The sequence below is a fragment of the Cuculus canorus genome, chromosome 10 (genome assembly GCF_017976375.1).
Source record: "Cuculus canorus isolate bCucCan1 chromosome 10, bCucCan1.pri, whole genome shotgun sequence".
NCBI lineage: Eukaryota > Metazoa > Chordata > Aves > Cuculiformes > Cuculidae > Cuculus > Cuculus canorus.
The window spans coordinates 13,953,911-13,972,582 of NC_071410.1; the positions used below are offsets into that span (position 1 = coordinate 13,953,911).

At 45.6% G+C, this 18,672-nt stretch overlaps 1 protein-coding gene across 7 annotated transcripts in view; it reads left to right on the plus strand.

The window, feature by feature from the left end:
- The window catches only part of PASD1 (PAS domain containing repressor 1), a 106,789-nt gene that overhangs the window by 39,502 nt on the left and 48,615 nt on the right, over nucleotides 1-18,672 (plus strand). For 3 of the 7 annotated variants that reach the window (XM_054075348.1, XM_054075355.1, XM_054075354.1), the window contains exon 1: nucleotides 8,906-9,073. The exons of 2 other annotated variants lie outside the window; for them this stretch is intronic. The gene's annotated coding sequence lies outside the window, so the exon portion shown is untranslated. Of the gene's footprint in view, nucleotides 1-8,397; nucleotides 8,425-8,905; nucleotides 9,074-18,672 lie in introns of those variants that run through there. 2 more of the 7 variants (XM_054075350.1, XM_054075352.1) reach the window with 2 other exon arrangements.

Genomic DNA, 18,672 nt, shown 5'->3' on the forward strand with positions numbered 1-18,672 from the left:
AACATGTCTGGTAAGGTTAAGAGGTAAATAGCCAGAGATTATCATCTGGGTTGGTAATGGTTTTCCCAGCCACATATTTACTCTGAGTACATTCGTTGTGTTCCAGGCTACTCGTAGCTCTTTATCACAATTTATTGGGAATTTTTCCCTTCCAGGAATCGTTACAGGACAATAATAACTTATAAAACTCCATGCTCATGACACAGAGCAGGACAGAGCTCCAAGGAGTTCATCTCGTTAAGTGTAACTCAGCCATCTAACGTTGCAGCATCGGTTAGCGGTGTGCTCGCAGCCCGTGCCCGTCGGGGAGCGGCGGGCGATTCTGTGCGAGAAGCCCACCTGCCAAAGCAAAGTGCCGGCTCGCAGGGGGGTTGGAGCTGCAGGTTGATCTGGGTGAGCAAAACAAAGACAGCGCCTGCCTTATTTCAGTGTGCACAAGTCGGCTTGGTGGCAGGATACATAACCCTTCTGTGCAAACAGGGGAAGGTGTTTCCAGAAGCATCTTCTGGCACAACATGTTACAGGGGGTGTAATCCTTTTCCTGCAGCGTGCTGGCTGGCACGGAGTGCCCTCCATCCCCCAGCCTGCTTACAGCTGCCAGCAATCGCCTGGGTCCACCACAAACCAGGGTTCAAGCAAGAGCATCACGCTGCGTTACTCTGGTTTAATAAAAGGTACGGATGCACTGAGGTGACTGAAGTTTTCCCCAGCAGCAGCTCTGTCTGGATTGTACAGATTCTGGCTGCAGAGCTCGTGGGCTCATCCCACCCTGTTGCAATGAGAGCTGCGCTCCTGTCAGGCGAACGTACCGGCCCAAGTGACAGGAGTGCAAATGCCAGTCCTGATAGTGCTGTGCTGTGGGGCCTTATGTGACATATTTTGCCTGAATTGCTCATCTGTAAAATAAGCAGAGTTATTTTATTGTAAGGATTACCTTTGGAAAGTCCTGTCTGATGTAATACTGGAAGGGCTATGTAAGAATCAAGTAATAAATAATACTAGACACCACACAATATCCCACTGTAAAACGCAGAAGAATTAATCAGTGTGCTTGAAAAGCCCACACTGAATTGCTCTCTCAAGGACACAGAATTTTGTAGGATGTATGAATGGGAGCGGTTCCTTAAGGAGATTCTCTGTGTGAAGTGGATCGTGTGCCACATTCTGCTGCAGTTGTCATGGCAATTACTCATATTTCCCATAGCAACAGAACCAGTAAATAACTGCATAAAAAGCTGCATTAAGTGACCAGAGCACAAGTTAATTCTCTCATCGGCATCCTTAACTTGAGCACTGTTCTGTAGATGAAACACTCCACTGAAAAGCAAGATTTTCCTTTGGTTTGTGACATATTTCCTCTTCATAGTTTCATTATGATTCACCCACTGGTTGCTATGCCAGTGACACTATCTGCGCCGTGTACATACTACTGCATGGTGTCTGAATTAACCGAAGGAGCTGATGACAGGGCAGCGAACCCGCAGGGAGTGCTGCTTTTGCAGCACTTTGTGCAAGTCCTGTCTAATGCAGGTCAACCAAAGTTCTGCAAGTGAAAGGACTGAAGGTCTACAGGAAACAAAGTAATTTTTGCATTGTTATTTTTGGTGTCTCTCTCTCTCTCTTAGTTTTTCCCCAGTTGAAATGACTTGGTATTCTGTAAATTAGCACCACCACCAGCGTTGGGGGCAGGCAGGTGTATTAAATGGACAGGGGGAGGATGAGAACTAGGGGGAACAGAAGAGGTCAGTATAACAGCAATGATGCTTCAAAGCAGGACAGTCTTCTACTTCAATCAAAAGAAATTTGTTGTGAGCCAGCATTTTCCTAAACAGTGGTTTGTGGTGCTCTGAGAAGCTGCAGGCTCTGCTCTATGGAACCATATTGTTTGTATACTCTGCTGAATGCAGAATTTGCTACAGAAGTGTGTGGCATCCATGAGAAACACTGCAACTTGACAGAAGTTGGTTAGTGCAAAACAACTAGGAATCATTATTTGGGGGAGGGGGAGAGAGGGACACATGACCCAAACCCACAACCAAACAAAAAAAAACCTCTCAGGCTCATCCGCCTGCTCGCAAATGTGCTGGGAAGAGGGTGCTTGGCTCTCCACGGGATATGAATCTTTCCCTGGAGTAAGAAGGCAGAATGAGTTTCTTGATGTGGAGAGGAACAGCAGGATTTATTTGTAAGGCAATCAGGGGTGCAATAGAGGGTCTTGAGGTGAGGAGAAAGGTGACAGTACTTAACTGCCCGCATGCTCACCACCATATTGAGGCCAAGAAAAGAGATAAGCTGTCCAAAGGACAAAAATCCAATCCATTTCCCGCAGCTCTTCCTTCTGCAAATTATGTCCTGAGTTTCATGACAAGCACGTGCATTAGACAGCTGCTCTCCCTAGTCCCAGCCTCTCATTCACAAGCCCTGACCAAAATTGATCGGATACTCCTGTTTAGTTGAGGAAATTCCAACTGTCTCGCATGTTCATTTTCAACAGAAACACAAAAATGCAATCAGGCACTTGTAGGTTCATAATAGAAACTGATTTCACCAGGTTGGTCAGGGGCTTGTTTCTGGTTACTAGGACTGGCTTTGTGCAGCACTGCTTGCAGACTGGAATTGTCACATAATACGCATTTCTAGCGTTGTAGTCAATTCATTTACAGTGTTCATCTCCTCCTCTGTGCCCAGAAAAAAATGTATGCATTTCTGCGAGCAGAGAGTGCAGTAACATCCCACACAGTTCTGTATATCTTTTTACAAATTTGGGTATAATTTAGTAGTAAATCAGAGTGATAAAGTCTTGCAGACTCGTGTTTAAAGTTTCTTTTGGTTAGGTATGAGCACAATGGCACAGCATCAGCAATGTGTGATGCTTTCAGTCTGTCCTGCTCCTAGGGTAGAATCTCTGTTGAATGTCAGGCTACTTGTTTTATGCATTCATGAATTCATTTAGAAGGTTTCTGTGTTTTTAAAGAAGGCAGAAAGAAAACAGTGGAAGCTACCTGGGAGCCCTGTTGACTTTGGTGCACCTAAGGACACACATTGTTTTCTCTCCTGTGTATCCTAAAAGACCATTAAGGGAGGTGTTTGGAGGGCTGTGTCCAGGGACTTGTGCACCATGCTGCTGTCCTTTTTAGCATCTAGATTGTGTTGCCAGTTGTCCCTCGAGACAATCAGGCTGCTCAATTCTTCTAAAGAACTACCAGCACAGCTTGTGCTTAAGAAGCCGCCACTTGACTTGTATAATCTGTTGACTGTTAAGTGATGTCTGGTCTTCCTTGTTGGTTAAGTACTTACAGCCTTTTGTGGTGAGTGAGTTTGCATGGTGTCAGATACACACACAGATATATATGTATTGTTTTTTTTCAGTCTTTGCCAATCAGGGTGTGGTAGAAGAACCATCAGCCCTGTGGTCTTCTAAAGGCAAACACCCTGTTTGCTTTCTACTGAGTTCTTCCATGCTCTTCAATAGTCTTGATTTTAATGTTGTCTTGTATAATCTGTAGAGCTGGGAAAGGACTCTGCTGGTCACTTTGTCTTAGAAAGGAAAATTTTACTTTCCTTACAAAGTCAAACCAGACCACAGCTTCTCTCAGCACCCCATTTTGCGGAGGGAAGTCCCTCCAGCGGCAAAGCTACATGGGGGAGTGAGTGGGACCTCGGGAACTGCAGTACTTTGTGCCTGTAGGTCACAGCCATCCTAATGTCTCTCTCCGTCCCAGTTACCCAGTTTCCAAAGGAGATTAGGATGTAGTTGGGAGCCCTCTGGCTGCAGACCAGCCCGAGCAGAGCATGAGAGGTGAGTGACAATAGTCGGAAGAGAGATGGAAAGGTGTGGATGGAGGCAGCTCCAACTGCCCCTGTCCCAGCACACGTGTCCTTTGTCACCCACATGTGCAACTCGGGGGTCTGGTCACATCCTAGGTACACACATCAGGTGACAAAGACAGCTTTCTTTCTGCCATGTTTGGCCAGGAGCAGGTGACTTCTTGTCTTGGAGTCAGACATTGTTGCTTTCACCCATGATGTTGAAAACTCCATCAGATGACAACGTTAACATCGCATTTGCTCTGGGTAAAGGCCAGAGAGGAGAAGTGAGAACTTTTCAGCACAAAAAATAGCTGACATGCAGAATTTCCAGCTGCTATGTATGGGATCAAGCACCTAAAACCAGGCAGGTACCAGAGAGAAGCCCTAAAACGTTATCTTGTATGAGCTGTCTGCTCTTCCCCAGTGCTTCACCCATGGGTAGTACTGCAGCTGTTGCCATTGCCTGGTGCTCCCTCTGCCCATTTGTCCTCTGACTGCTGAATTCAGGGGGAGTCAGGCCTTTAACATATTTATTATGTAAGTTTCTATTCTATATCTCTGCCCATGAGGCCCCTCAGCTGCTGATTATGCTAATCAGAGGTGATTATTACCTGTGCCCACTTAACCCATATTTAAATGCAGCAGCCTGAATTTGTCTTCAGCACAGGCTGAAGCAAATTAATTCATAGGTAAGTTATGCCATGGGATCAAGCTAAAATGTGGTTGAAGAGCTGTAGAGTCAGTGTGTGCTCTCATGGAAGGATACAGGCAGAAGTTAAGTAGCCACCTTCTTGTTTGTGCAAGTGTTTTCCCCCACACTTCTTCGGGTTTGGCAGAATAACAGAGCACAAGAATACTTATCAGAGAATATTTTACCGCAGTTACAAGAAAATACACTTCCTTGATAAAAATAATAATTATTGTTGAAAGTATGATCAGCCAATTAGAAGTATTCTTTTAGTCCTTTTTTCTGGCCGGATCTGTGACTTGGGTACCTCTCAGCTTTTCAAACAAATAGATTTATCTGGCTGTAATATTGCTCCAGAACAAGGAAATACAAGGCCTTAGATAAAGACATAATTTGAACACCAATCTTGCCTCTACAAGAACTACCTTAAACCATTTTCTGCAAAATAAAGTGCTGGGTGATGGAAATTAAAATATTCCAGTTGGTTCTCAGAAGCTTAGGTGAAATTTTGTCCTAAATGGTGATTAACTCATTTATATTCCTAATCCTTTTAAGCAGCTGCATAAAGAGTCAAAGGGGAGCTTGAAGATGTGGGATACGGCAGCAAGCAGCTCCTTCCAGCCCACAAGGATGTAAGGTTTTATGCTAAGGGGAAATCCTGTTCACACTGGAGTAAATGTGGTTTCTTTCTCTGCCTTTAATGGAGTTTCCGTTCCTTTTTCTGAACTAAATGAGAATGGGATTTTACCCACCTTCTCACATGATTGTGGTGCAAAAACTGAATTTTAGTTTTGAGCCTTTTTAAAGGGAGAAAATGAAGATGAAACTATATAAGGCCAGAGAACAGATGCATCTCCAGAGGGAGAAGGGCTCCAATAACTGTAGGATGTTGCTTGAAGCAGAGACGTGAGCTCTAAGCAAATAGTCCCCACAGTGCAGCAGCAACGTCTGCAGTGCTCCAGCGTGCTCGAGAACACACTGCAAAACCTGACTGCCGTTCTCTTACAGGTGACAGAGTTGTGAGTGGCCAAAACCATAATTCTTAGGCAAGAATTTAGTACACAGAAAATTCTGTCCTTGGAGAAGATCAGAGTCCGTCCTGTAGTGTTAAGCATGCACCTATAGCACTTGATCCTGAAAAAAAATTGTGTTTCAGCCAGCCTATCTCTTCTTACTGGTTCCCATGCACTAAGTTAAGCCTCTCCCTGAACGTTTTCAGTGCCAGGATCAAGGACCTGTGGAGATCTCCACACTGGGAGAGCAGAAATGGAGCAAGCAAACATGCAAGAACACCATCAGGCTGCGACAGCAATGCCTACACGTTCCTCTGCATCTACCACCCTTACAGTCAGAGATTGAAAGCCTCTTGGGTGATATAAATGTGCAAGATAAGTGCGTACAGTAGAACACAAAGGTGAAATGGCCCTGTTTATCAGGCACAATTAAAATGAATAGAGGATGACTAATAAAGAGGCAGTTCAAAATCTTTACATGACACAGTGTCAAGGCAACAGTGTTGTGCAATAGCACTGACACAATTAACTCCGTGTCCCTGCCTTGGGCAGCGCCGGGAACCAGGCTCCCACTGGCCTCACCCACACGCTCCCATGGCGGGCGCGGGGTGGGCTCCACAGCTTCGGTTCTCCACTCGCTGCCGCATCGCAGAGTCCCGGGGAAACCTACACAGAATCAGCCTCTTCACGTCAAGGCAAGGGCATTTTTTCCCACTTTGTTGTTTATTCTTTTCCTTCCTTTTGGTTTGCGTTATCCCAGGCCTCGTGGTTACTAGTGTGTGTGAAACGAGAGAGAATCGTGTTGACTTTCTGGGCACACTTCAGAGTGAGACTGAGCTGAGGTGCCTGATCCTGTACCGGAGCTGACCCTTGACACTGTGCAATGCAAACATTTCCTGGCTATGAATTTTTGCAGTATGTAATTTAAAGCCTAGTTTGGACAAACCTTTGCTCTGGATGAAAGATTCTGATTGGGAGTGTGGTCTTGCAAAACACAGCCCAGGCTCCCTCTCCATTTCTTTATTGAATTATGTCACTCCTCCACAGTGCCTGCCAGGCTGCAGGATTGTCCAGTGCACTGGGTGAGTGCAACAGGGACAGACTATTTTATACACACACATATATATATGCTTTTTTACTTTGCTGTTCTTATTTTCTGGCCAAACCCATGTTTCTCTTGGTTTTGTTGCTGCTGGCACATCTTTGCAACACAGCATTATTAAAAACTAATACTATAAACAAATCTGAGGCTACACCAGCCTTTGCGGTGTACAGCCAAAGAAAGCTGCCCAACACCACAGCTTGCTGAGCAATGTGTGAATTTTGTCATGCCAGAAATGTCTGTTTCCCCATTCTTTTTTAAGTTTTGGAAGGATCTTATTGGAGAGTGTGTTCTTCTAAATGAGATAATTAAAGTAATCGATGTGAAAACTCTTTCCGCATTGCTATAGGAGTAGTGGCCCCTGAGTTCACCCACTCTGTCTCTACTCGCCAGGGGCTGCAGGGGAGTTGGACGAAACATGATTTCTGGTCAAAAAAATCATGTTATTGCAGTTAACGCATAAAGTGGTATTTCTTTTACTAAAGGGAGCATTTGCTGTCCCTGCTGGTCTTGCGGGATGGCTGTGGAATTGTCCCAGGTGCAGACCTGGCCAGGCAGTGCCAGCACACCCAGCTGGCTGCCAGCATTACCCAGGGCAAGAGCTGTGCCACTTGATGCCTCCAGAGGAAATCTGCTCCAGCCCAGCCCCTCGGGGGCCACATCCTGCCTGCGTTGCCCACAGCATCCGTCCACAGGCGCTCAATCTCAAGTGCCTCAGCTGCAGAGTGCAGTATTCTCTCTATTCCTGATCTACTTCCCCAGTGTGTATCTGCATGCTCGTGTACGTGGGCAATGCCATCCTCTTAGTGACTGTCGCTTGAGTGACGGGGCTGTCTTGCAGGCTGCAAAGATACAACAATGCAATTAAAAAAGGAGAGAAATGCCACATTTGACTCCTGTTTGTACCTTGCCTGAAAATGGGCAAGAAGGACTTTCCCCCCACAAACGAGGGAAGGGTTGCTGTTCCGTGCAACGATGCCGTGTGCCTCAAAAACCTGCTCTCAGTGAGAAAATGAGATTTGGCACTTATGGCAGTCAGCACAACCACACTATTTGTTATGCCTCTCACAAGAAACAAAATAAGAAATATTAACTGCCTGCAGAGGTGCCCTTTCTCTTGTCTTCATCAATAACAGCCAATGTTCCTCAGGGTTATTGCTGTAACATCGCTTCCCTTTCCTGAGTGGCATCAAGTTTACATTAACCTCACAGCGAAGCCTTTTGTCTGATGTCCCCCTTTTGGTTCTGCTTTTGTCCCCCACGCTGTGCTTTGGGGCACGGGCACATGGGGGATGGGGTCACGCTACCTCCTGCTCTCTTCCTCCGGCAGAGCGAGAGCAGGGGGAGAACGGGAATTTTGGCTGAGCACCAACAGGTGATGGTCAGGTGTGGGAAAGGGCTACTGGGCAGGATGTACTCCCAAAAGGAGAACTCCCAGCATTGCACAGGCTGAGAAGCAGCTTCCCAAGAGTTGCTGAAGGAGGGAGGCGTGGATAAACCCCTCCAAAAAAAATACCCACCAAAAGAAGTTAACTTGTTGTTAAGTTTTGGAAGGGTATTACACGATGCAGCTGCTCGCAGCAGCCCGGGGCTTGGGGCAGCGACCCGAGCGATGCTCAGCTGTGGGATGAAACGCGGATTTCCCTCGGCAGCGCCCGGCGAGTGCTGATCCCCTCCCAGAAACACCTGGAGAAGGGGAAGGACGAGGGTACGGAGCAGGGCTGGTGGCGCGGCTCTTGGCGTTCCGTGCTTCCAGAGACAAGAGAAGGATAAAGCCAATCCCCGGCACCCAGCGTTACCCGATGGGGCAAGTGAGAAGCAGCTGCTGCCGCGGGGAAGGGGGGGGGGGGGAATGCCGCTGGAGAGGGGGCGAATCACGGTGGAGAAAGGGACGAGCGAAAAAGTCGCACGAGGCACCAAACGCTCCATCAGCGACTCGGGGCGCGGGATCGGTGGGGAGAGCAGAGAGGGGCAGAGGGACCCGCGAGTGAGAGAGGATCCCGCGAGGGGAGAGAGGGACCCGCCCGGGGGCAGAGGGACCCGCGAGGGGAGCAGAGGGACCCGCCCGGGGGCAGAGGGACCCGCGAGGGGCAGAGGGACCCGCCCGGGGGGCTGCGGAACCTGCTCGGGGGCGGGGGCTCAGCGTGCCGCCCCCCCCTCGGCGCTCCCCCCCCCCCCCCCCCCCCCCCGGCGCTCGGCTCCGCCGCTCCCCCCGTGCCCGGCCCGGGCTCCCCCGCCTCCCTCCGGTGCCGGTGCCGGCGGGGAGGAGGAGCGCGCCTGTGCAGTGCCGGGAGGACGGGCTCCGCCGCGTTACACAACCGCGAGAGACGAGTTTCCCAAGTCCCACCGAGCTGATGGCGCGTCCCCTGCGGGCGGCGGGACCCCGCGGCGGGCGGTGACCCCGGGGACCGGGGGACACGGCGGGGCATGGCACTGGGAGCGGCGCCGGGACACGGCACGGTACGTACCCGCGGGGCAGGGGTGCGGGATGGGGGTCCCGGCGCCCCGGGGAGAGCCCTCGCGCTTTTAACCCTGGGGCAAACCCTCCGCTTTGCCTTGTCCGACGCCTCCAGGATGGTCCCCGTGAAGTTTTGCACAGGAAAATTTAGAGGTGCGGCTTAATTCGTCTGATTTCCCCACCAAAAAAAAAAAAAAAAAAAAAAAGAAGAAGAAAACACAGGGAAAAAAATCCATGGATGGATAGGATCTCGGTGGGTTTGCTGTTGCGGGGATGCTGGAGCATCATCCCCGCGCCGGGCACCGACCCCGGGGAGGGAGCGGCCGCGGGACTGCGCGCAGCGGAGCGCCGCGTTTCGGGGGAAACTCGGTTTTCTGGAGGCTAAAACGGTCTGATTGCAGTTTTCTCCTTCTGTCTTGGAAGTTCTGTTGTTCTGGGGATACGTTTTGTGTGAAAACGCGGTGGGGAAAGACCTCCGAACCGAGTCTTGCGCCTAAATATAGCATCTAAAATCCAGGTTAGAAAGTTACTCCTCCCACCGGGGTTATTGTGGCATTTGGTTTTACAGACTTGTCTACATTATAAGCGGGGAATTACGAAGGCTTTGCAAGTCCCTCGTATGGAGACTGTGGGTTTTCAGCTGTGGATTTGTGAATGGTAACTGCGAGCCTTGGTCCTTAATGGCAGAAATTGCAAAGTGATTGCTCTGGGTAGCTCGGGCTGGGAGCACACTTCAAAGCTGAGCCCGGCGTGATTCATAAATGAGGTGTCACCTGCACTTTAAAGAGCACTTGTCCTTTGTAAAATGCCACAGTCTCCACAGGCAGGAGGCACTTGAGCAGAGCAGGTTCCTCTTAAGTGGATTTTGGAGAAGTCCAGCTCAGCAGTCCCTCTTTGGAGGCAGAACTGGCACCTACGTACCAGCTGGCAGGGATCCCTGAATGAAGTTGTCTTCTCCAGCAGCCCTGGAGACAGTGTACCTGAAATCAAAGCTGTTAAAATGCCCCATGCTTTACCTGCCTGCGAGGGTGCCGTATGACCGAGGTGCTGATGGAACTAATGGGACAAAACATTCTGGTATATAGATTGGGAAATGTTAGGAGCTGCTTTGTTTTTAGGCAGAATGACTGTGGTCCCCTGTCCTTATTTTGCTGGATTGCTGCTCGCTAATCCCTAGTTCTGGAAATGAGAACTTGCCTTAAAGAGACAGCTAGCTCTTCATGTATTTGATGCCTAGGCTTGACAGCCCTCACAGGTCCTACTAACGTTGTTTGGAGCAGCAGATGATTTCAGGAGTATTCAACGTAAAGCCCTTGTACTGAACAAACTACAACATGTGCTGTATTGGTTGGGGATTTGTGTGATTTTTATCGACTTCTTAGGTTGCAATGCCTCACCGTAGCTATCCGCTCAGAAAACTGCATTTGGATTTTTGGTTTTCTAGAAACTGTATTTAAAACCAGATAATTTTCCTGTCATGTGCTAATCAGAGTAAAGGAGTCTGTGAGTGGAGGAACAGAGCACCCTATGGACTGATGTGCTGTAACGATAGCACTTGGGGCTCTGTCACCGATGGAGTTCTGACAAATGCAGCAAGCACTAATGAGGAGGGGACACTCAGGAGTTAAACCAAAAGTGGAAGTTTGTGTCGAAGGGAGGCATTCATATCTCTTGAGCGAAGCATGTTTACTACTGAATCTGTAGAATTTTTCTGGAAGATGTAATAGGAAAAATACAAATGGCTTTAGGAGTGGTTGCTTACTGCTCATTTATTCTCTTCATTCAGAGCTGTGGATTGGAGTTATTTGACCTAGAGGAAAAATTGGTTTGTAATTTTTTTATAAACTACAAACTTTAGTGAGATTTGGCAGTAAGGTATGTGATGGTTCCTGTTTTTTAGCCGCTCAGACTATGTCTGTATTAAATTGTTTCGCTCATTTGAGACACACATCAAGTACTCAAAAAATAGCTCAGGGTTAAAGATTAAAATTAGCAAATAAGTAGCTCATAATTAAAGTCTCATGGTGTTGGAAGCAGCATTACATTTCAGAGATACTGATGTAAAATCCAACTTCTGCTCATTAGTAGTATAAAGAAATTGGTACGATGTCTTTACAGTTTGGAGCTAGGGCTTGTCTGTGCACAGAAGTTTCATTGCCTTAAATTACACAACCTTCAAAGATTCACATGTTATGATACAAAGGTTTTGATGCCAACACAGCTCATTCCTTCAAGACTGGCAGAGTAAGCTATGTGCCTATACCAGAACAACTGAATCCAGGCTTGTACAGGAACAGTTATGGATTCTAATGGAATAGTATGGCTTTAACCAAAATAGTAAAACCTATAAAAATCAAAATAATATGGATCAGTCTTAATAATACCTTTTACAAGTCAGCTGGTATTAATAAAATGATACACCTCTGTATCACTTGAGTTCCAAATCTCTCTTAAGGAAGTCAGGCAGGAATAAAACCAGTATTTATTTGTTATGACCTGGGTGACACCCTTCTTTCAGGTGAATCTTTGCTCTCCTTAGGCCACTCTCTGCTCAATGTGCCCCACGTTGTCGTGCTGCAATAGTGACTCTGTGCCCACTGGCACAGCCACAGCCGGGGAGCTTTCCCGGCTGCAGCTCTGCCACGTCTGTCCCGTTCTGCTACTCAGGTTGAGGCTATTTCTCATTTTCATTATTTCTCTGCTACTTTTGGTGGACCCAGGACTGCAGAGAACAGAGTCACTTCTTGCCTTGTGGCCTGTATGCCAAACAAACAGTGACTCGGTGCAGGAGCCCTCCAAAAGCCTCTCAATTATTACTCCAGTCCCGCTTCAGCTCTGGTTTTATGTGAGGTTGTGGTGGTGGCGAGTCCTTGACACCTACTCTGTACACAGCTGAGTTGCTGGCTGTGCATCTCCTCGGCCTCAGAAGGACCAAATTCAGTTGAACCACAGAGATGTGTGTAGTTAATGAGAGACTCTGCCCTACTTCATATTCCGTTATTGGCTTTGGCCTTGTCTACATGGGGAGATTACACCAATTTAGTTTAAGTCTGTTTTGAAACTGATTTAATTAACCTGATGTGACCTCACATAAGGACAGTCTTATTTTGGTTCAAATGAACTTATTTGGGTTCAACCAAAACCTGCCCCTAGTCAATTTACACAGAACTGAAATTAGCTGTGCCTAAACTGAAAGGAGAACTGATGTCACTAAATAATGACACAACTTTCTCATGAAAGCAGAACCTTCTGTAGAATCTGGAACAGAGTGTAATTACTAACAAATCTGCAGGAGACTGAAAGCCATTCATAGCAAAGTTAAAATAATATAAATAAGCAAAACTAAGTGAGACAAATGAAAAGGTGCCAATAATCCTTGTCCCGGCATACTGAAAGCAGTGGCAGAAGGCTTGCATGGCTGGCAAGGCTCTCCCGTGGCTCTTCAGTTGGTGAAGAGAGGAAGCATAGAATCACAGAATGGTTTGGGTTGGAAGGAACCTTAAAGATCATCTAATTCCAACCCTCCATGCCATGGGCAGGGACGCGTCCCACTAGATCAGGCCACCCAAGGGCTCATCCAGCCTGTCCTTGAACACTTCCAGGGAGGGGATATCCAGAACTTCCCTGGGCAACCTGTGCCAGGGCCTCACCACCCTCGTCGTGAAGAAAATGTGTCCTGTACGCAGAGTCCCTATACAGTCAAGAAAAGAATAAGAGTGACGCAGGGAACTATAAGCCTGCTGGTTTGAATGCAACAGTACATAGTGTCTCATGACCTATTTTGTAGGAAAGAATAATTACACGTGGAAATAATGAGAAAGCAGGCTAAATTATGGCAAGATTTTATCAAAGATGGTTTGTGCTAGAAGAATCTAACGTCTTTTTTGTATAGTAGATTATTTAGGTGGGGTAAGGCAGTAACGCCATTTACCTAAAGGCAAGCATTTGATACCGTGCAGGTATCAAATATTACTTACAGGACATTATTGCTTAAAATTAAGATGGTGGTTCAATACAAGAATTGAAAGGTGGAAAAGGAGCTGGCTAAGGAAAAGGTACAATAGTTGCATGCAAATAAAGTTGCCTGAATGGAGAGAGGTATTCAAAGAAAGTCATCAAGATGAAGAGAGATTAGTGCTGTTGCTCCCTTGGGACCAGGCTTGTGCCTGCTGGATGGAGACTCTCTGACCTGTGAGTATGATCCGGGTGTGTGCCCAAGAGCTGTGTGGGATGACACAAGATTGGGAGGTATTGTCAATACGGAGGAGGATCAGATTATCATATGAAAGGAATTTAGATGACTTTGTTGATCAGAGTGATAGAAATAAAATGACATTTAATAGTGCTGAGTGCAAAGTCATGCAAAGTTTTAAGTGTGGAGACCAGTAACAAGAATTTCCAGTGTGAGACGGGAGCTTGTCAGCTGTCCATGACAGGAGGGAGAGATGTGGATGCACTGGCTTGTCAGGAGATACCTGCGAGCAAGCAGTGAGATACAGCTGTGAAGGAGACCAGTGACATCCTTGCATATGAAAGGGAAACGAGAGTTTCTGAGAAGTGTGGTATGATCATTGTACAAACCATCACACAGAGCATGAGTGCAAGAACTTTCCATTGCTCATGGGGCAACCCACTAAGATTTCTCATGGCTCTGACACCCCAGTCAAGAAAATGTTAAATTACAACAGCAGGAGGGCTAGAGATGGTTATACAAATGCACTGTCTGTTATATGAAGTGAGGTTAAAGAGCATAGTTTCTTTAGCTCTGGCCCGTTGAACAAACGAAGAGAGAGCTTACAATAGGTGTTTTAATATACAGTTGGGAATAAATAGCAAGAAAGCAGAAAAATGTAAGTGAAAGATATCATCCGCAGGAGATCAAATTGTCTAAGTTGGTCGTTAGTAAATTTGGATGGGAAATTAGAAGAAAGCTTCTAGCTACGTGAGGATTGAAGTTGTATAATAGTCTTTCAATTAGGGTAGTTTTGAGATAGATCTTGATAATCTTATGAAAGCGATTATACGATTAAATTAGAGAGTTCCTGGAGATAGGAAGTCAAGTTTGCAGAGTTAGTACTTTGGACTCCAGCATAGCCGTATTTTTATTGTAAAGTTGAAAGGAGAATGGACCTGGTTTCGTTTGCACTCTTAACCCCATGCATCAAGGTTTCTGCTGTCTTCTTGGGAACCAAGGCAAGAATGAATCTTCCCTCTTGCTGCAGATTTGAATCTTTTTTATCCCTGTATTTGCCTTCCTCTCAAGTAGTAGACATCGAAAGTGTGCAATGCAGAGACTCCTTGTAGCATTAGATGGACACAGTTAACTGCAGTTTTTTTCTGGCATGTTCCTGGTTTAACTTGTTCAGATTTGGGGCCAGAGAGGCATTTGTCCTTCAGATTGTGTTGCCAGTAGCCATATTGTACTTTATGGTATATATTCTGGGATCTGCTTTTATCGTTGCTTAATGAACTTTGCATGGATGCAAGGACGTGCAGTACTGGCAGTGATTTTCACCTACCCTAGACTGTGTCACAACACAGTTTAATCTTTTGTGCTTCTGATGTTTTATCATAAGTTTATTGTACGATGTGAGGACATGTTCTGGGGCTCCCAGTTCATCACAGACAGTTGAAGAGATGTTGTGAAGTAGCCATTAACACTGTTGTTTTCTGAGACTGGAGCGCTGGAGTTGGTGTTCCCTATCTGATATTCCTAAAATAAGTTGCAAAGCTCGACTTAAAATCTGGTGCTAATTAGAGCAAAATTCTGTAAATTGTGCAGGATAGCCTCTAGAAGAAAAGTGATTGCTGACCAGTAGTGATGGATTTGTAATCTTAAAACCACATTTTTTTTATAGGAAAGTTGAATGTGTAATGTGCCTCCTGTTACAAGAAAGAGAAAAGAAAAAAAAAAATTACAGAAAGTAAGCAGGCAAGCAAGAAGGAAAACAGCTTGACTTAGCCTGAAGCAGAGATCACATAACTGCTAAGCTGCCTGTAAAGAGAAATTGAATTATGGAAAAATGACAGTGCAGATGGGGATAATATTGAGATGGTAGAAAAGAAAGTGTGCTACCCGAACTCCGTGGAGCTGTTGAAATGCATTGAATCATATGACTGACTTGGATTCTTGGGCAAACACAATTGTATAATTGATTAATTTGTCAACATTTCTTTAGTGCATAGCGCTATGGTAACCAAGAGGCTTTCTAAACATTTTCCCAGAGAGCACTGTAAAATGCATCTTTCCTTAGGAGGCAGGGAGGCAGAGCAAGACCTTGGAGCTCTAACTTTGGAGGACTGATACACACAGCCCCAAGCACACACATGAGCTTTCGGCAATGGCCCCAGTTGATGGTGGTAGAAGATGAGCACAGGGTGGTTTGCCGTGATGTGCGTGTTTTGGGTATGAATGAAGAGGTGACACTGGCTAACAGCACTACTGCTATCTGCTCTTTTCAGAGCAGACGGAATAGGCGTGATTATGCCTTCCTCCCACATCCTAACACCCGAGAGTCCTGAACAGGCGAGGAAAGTAAAAGGCTTGGTCTTCCCTGCACCACCACTCGCATGGCATGAAGGACTGTGCCACCCTGCATATCGCCCTCCATCAGCTTCTGGGACCTCAGTCCTCTAGGCCTGCTTCTTAGGGATTTGCTTCATAAACCAGAACTGTGTGGTGTGTTACAATGAGCACCAACGACCCTGGACTTGGCCAGTTGTTATGTTGCACCTGCAGTTGCTGCTGGCGCTGCTTCCTGCTCCCCAGCGCTTGGCAGGGATCTAGGCAAGCCCCTCTGTTCCCAATGGCCATGTCATGACTCGGCAGGAACGCACTCTGGGACTCTGTCTCCCCGTGATTAGTGTTCCCCCTCGCGTACAGGTGATCTGTCAGTGAATGTGAGGTGCTTTGTTGAATGCCAGCTATAGGCATATTCATTAATTGATTGACTAATAGATTAGCACAATGATATTTGTAGGTGTGTTTATTCTTGTTTACAAACTGCCCAAGCTTAGGTAAGGTTTTTGAGTATGTAGCAATGTCAGGAATCATATCCATAAAAATGCTAATCTCCTCTCTTGCTTCATCTGTTCAGCCCACAAACACAAGCATGCACACATGCTTAAGAGAAATAAATATGGTTTGTTTGTTCTCTTCTGGGCTCAGCCTGCTTTAATCTTGTTTTAACTCACAGCACAGTGTGGCACTTTGCTTCAGGACAATGAAGTTTTGACCGTAACCAACATACTAAGTAAACCATTTTTTTTGAGAAATAAATAAACAGCTGATAATAGCTCCCATTGCCATTAGTTATTTTGTTGACATGGCAGTGTTATAGGAAGATTATCAAGCAAATTAAGAGGCTTTATTGGAAGGGGATGAGATCAACCCTTGGCCCTGATAAAGGCAAAGGTTGAACTCCCATCGACTTCTGTGCAGTGAGGACCTCTTCTAGAGTATCAGCCAAAGAGAAAAATAGATATCCCTGCGTGTCAGACCTTGAGCTTAGGCTGCCTAAGGCTCTAGTGCACAAACTGCAAATATGTTTTTATGTATAGAGGAGGATGCTGTGTGTTTGGTCCACTGCTGGCTTGTCAGAGCAAACGCAGCAATTAGAGAGGCTGTAATAGCTGAGGAGAGTTACACCCCTTGCTGAGGAAGGTTGCCTGTAAACCTGTTTGTCCTGTCCTGGGTGCAATGTACACTGGCACGATTTGCAGTAAATGAAAAATATTTGCTCTGATCAAACTATTCGTAATCAAATTTTATTAAGTGATGTATTAAGTGTGTGTTAAGTGAGTCACGTGTGGCAAAAAGGCGGGACTTTTGTTGACTGTTGCCGATATGTGTATGAAACGCGAGTATCGACAGTTTGCTTTTTCTCTCAAATAGAATAATTCAAATGGTTGTATTTTGGGTCAGGCTTTTAATGGAAGGGGCAGAGTAGGAAGTGTTAATAAAATAAACTCTTTGTGCTAATCTTAGCACTTACATTTTCTTTTTTAATCTTGCTTATTGCAGAGGGCTGAGCATTGTCCTTAGTGGAGACAATGTGTCATCACAGAAGTAGTGAGTTACTTTATTTTCTTCCCATTGTAAGCTTTGTGGTTAGCCTCCCACATGGCAGTGGTGATGTGGAGCTGTGTAATTGCAGAAGGAATATGCATTGGCCTTTGGATGCCAGTCCTGGGAGAGACAATTCTCATTGCTCGTTCTGCTGGAGCATGGACTTCTTTGGAGCTAAATCACTTTTATATCTGGGCCATCTTCACATCTCTTGGGACTTGGCTCTTCAGCTGCAAAACCTCCTGGTATCTATGTCTCACTGGGACCAGAGCAGAAGTCCATTATTTGGGGAAATTTGCACAACTTGGGAACCCTTGCTGAAAATTTTATTACATGGGAAAATTGTCTACAACTCCATTTTTCTACTTTGTGGAAGTAATTCAGAGTTTGGAAGGAGAGGGTCCCAGAGGAATTTCATTAGAGTAGGAGAGTGTACGTGATTCTACAGAAGTCCCAGTATACTGTCTGGAAAGGGCAAAGATCTGTTGCCTAAAATGAGAGAAAAATAAGTGCAATGGACTGAAATTGCCACTAAACCATTTGCAAACAAGAAATTAGGCTGAATGAGAACTTCATCTTATCCAGAGCACATGTTTTGAATTCCACATCTCGCGTATATTCATAGTTAAAAAGGCAACTAGTGGAGTTATCAAGATCTAGAGTATTAGACTCGCTGGTAGTAGGCTGTTGTGACTACAGTGGAATCTCTGTTTTCACTTGCGGGATGGAAAAAAGACAACACAAAGAAGAACAACTTCTGTGTTGATTTTTTTTTTTTTTTTTTGAAGGAAAGCATAGGAATATTAGTAAGGGATCCAGCTGGAAGGGCGTGTTTCTTAAAAAATTTCCTTAGTGATAGTGTGTTATATTAACATGAGTTTGATTGCACAGTAAGTGAAATTTTATAAATATAAATCATCATCTTATTTCAAAAGCTTCAGCACTGAGGATTTTCTAATATAGTCCAGTTTTGATTGTTTGAATAAGAAGAGATATCAGTGAATAGATCAGATAATGAGGTGCTTTACACAGAAGGCATAATGCCTATTTATGATGCATAGGAGTCCTAAGAGAGATGAATTGTCAGTTTAATCTTCTTCGGATTGCGTTTGAAACCTACTTTTATGAGGCATTCCTGACTGTTCCAGAGATTACTGTTCAGGCACTTGCATAGCCTTTGTTTATATTTGATTTACAGCTCTACAAGGTCCTTTGCAGGCGAATGTTCATTTTCTTCAGTTGTTTTCATTTGGTTCCTTGACCTTGAAGTAAAATTTGTGGTGATTATAAGTGTTGCCAAAAGTTTTCTTTTGACCTAGTTGCTCTTTTCAGAGTTTAGGAAGTGCTGTTACCTCCACGGTCACACCTTACCAGAAGCAGCAGTAAGGCACATCTTCTCTTTTCTCACTGGCATCTTTGACACAACATTGCAGAGTTTTGCGGTTGACCTGAGAGGGACAAAGATTTCTCCCTCGCTCTGTACAGAAGTTGAGAATATGGAGTTTGGAGGCATTGCAATAAATACTTCTTTTT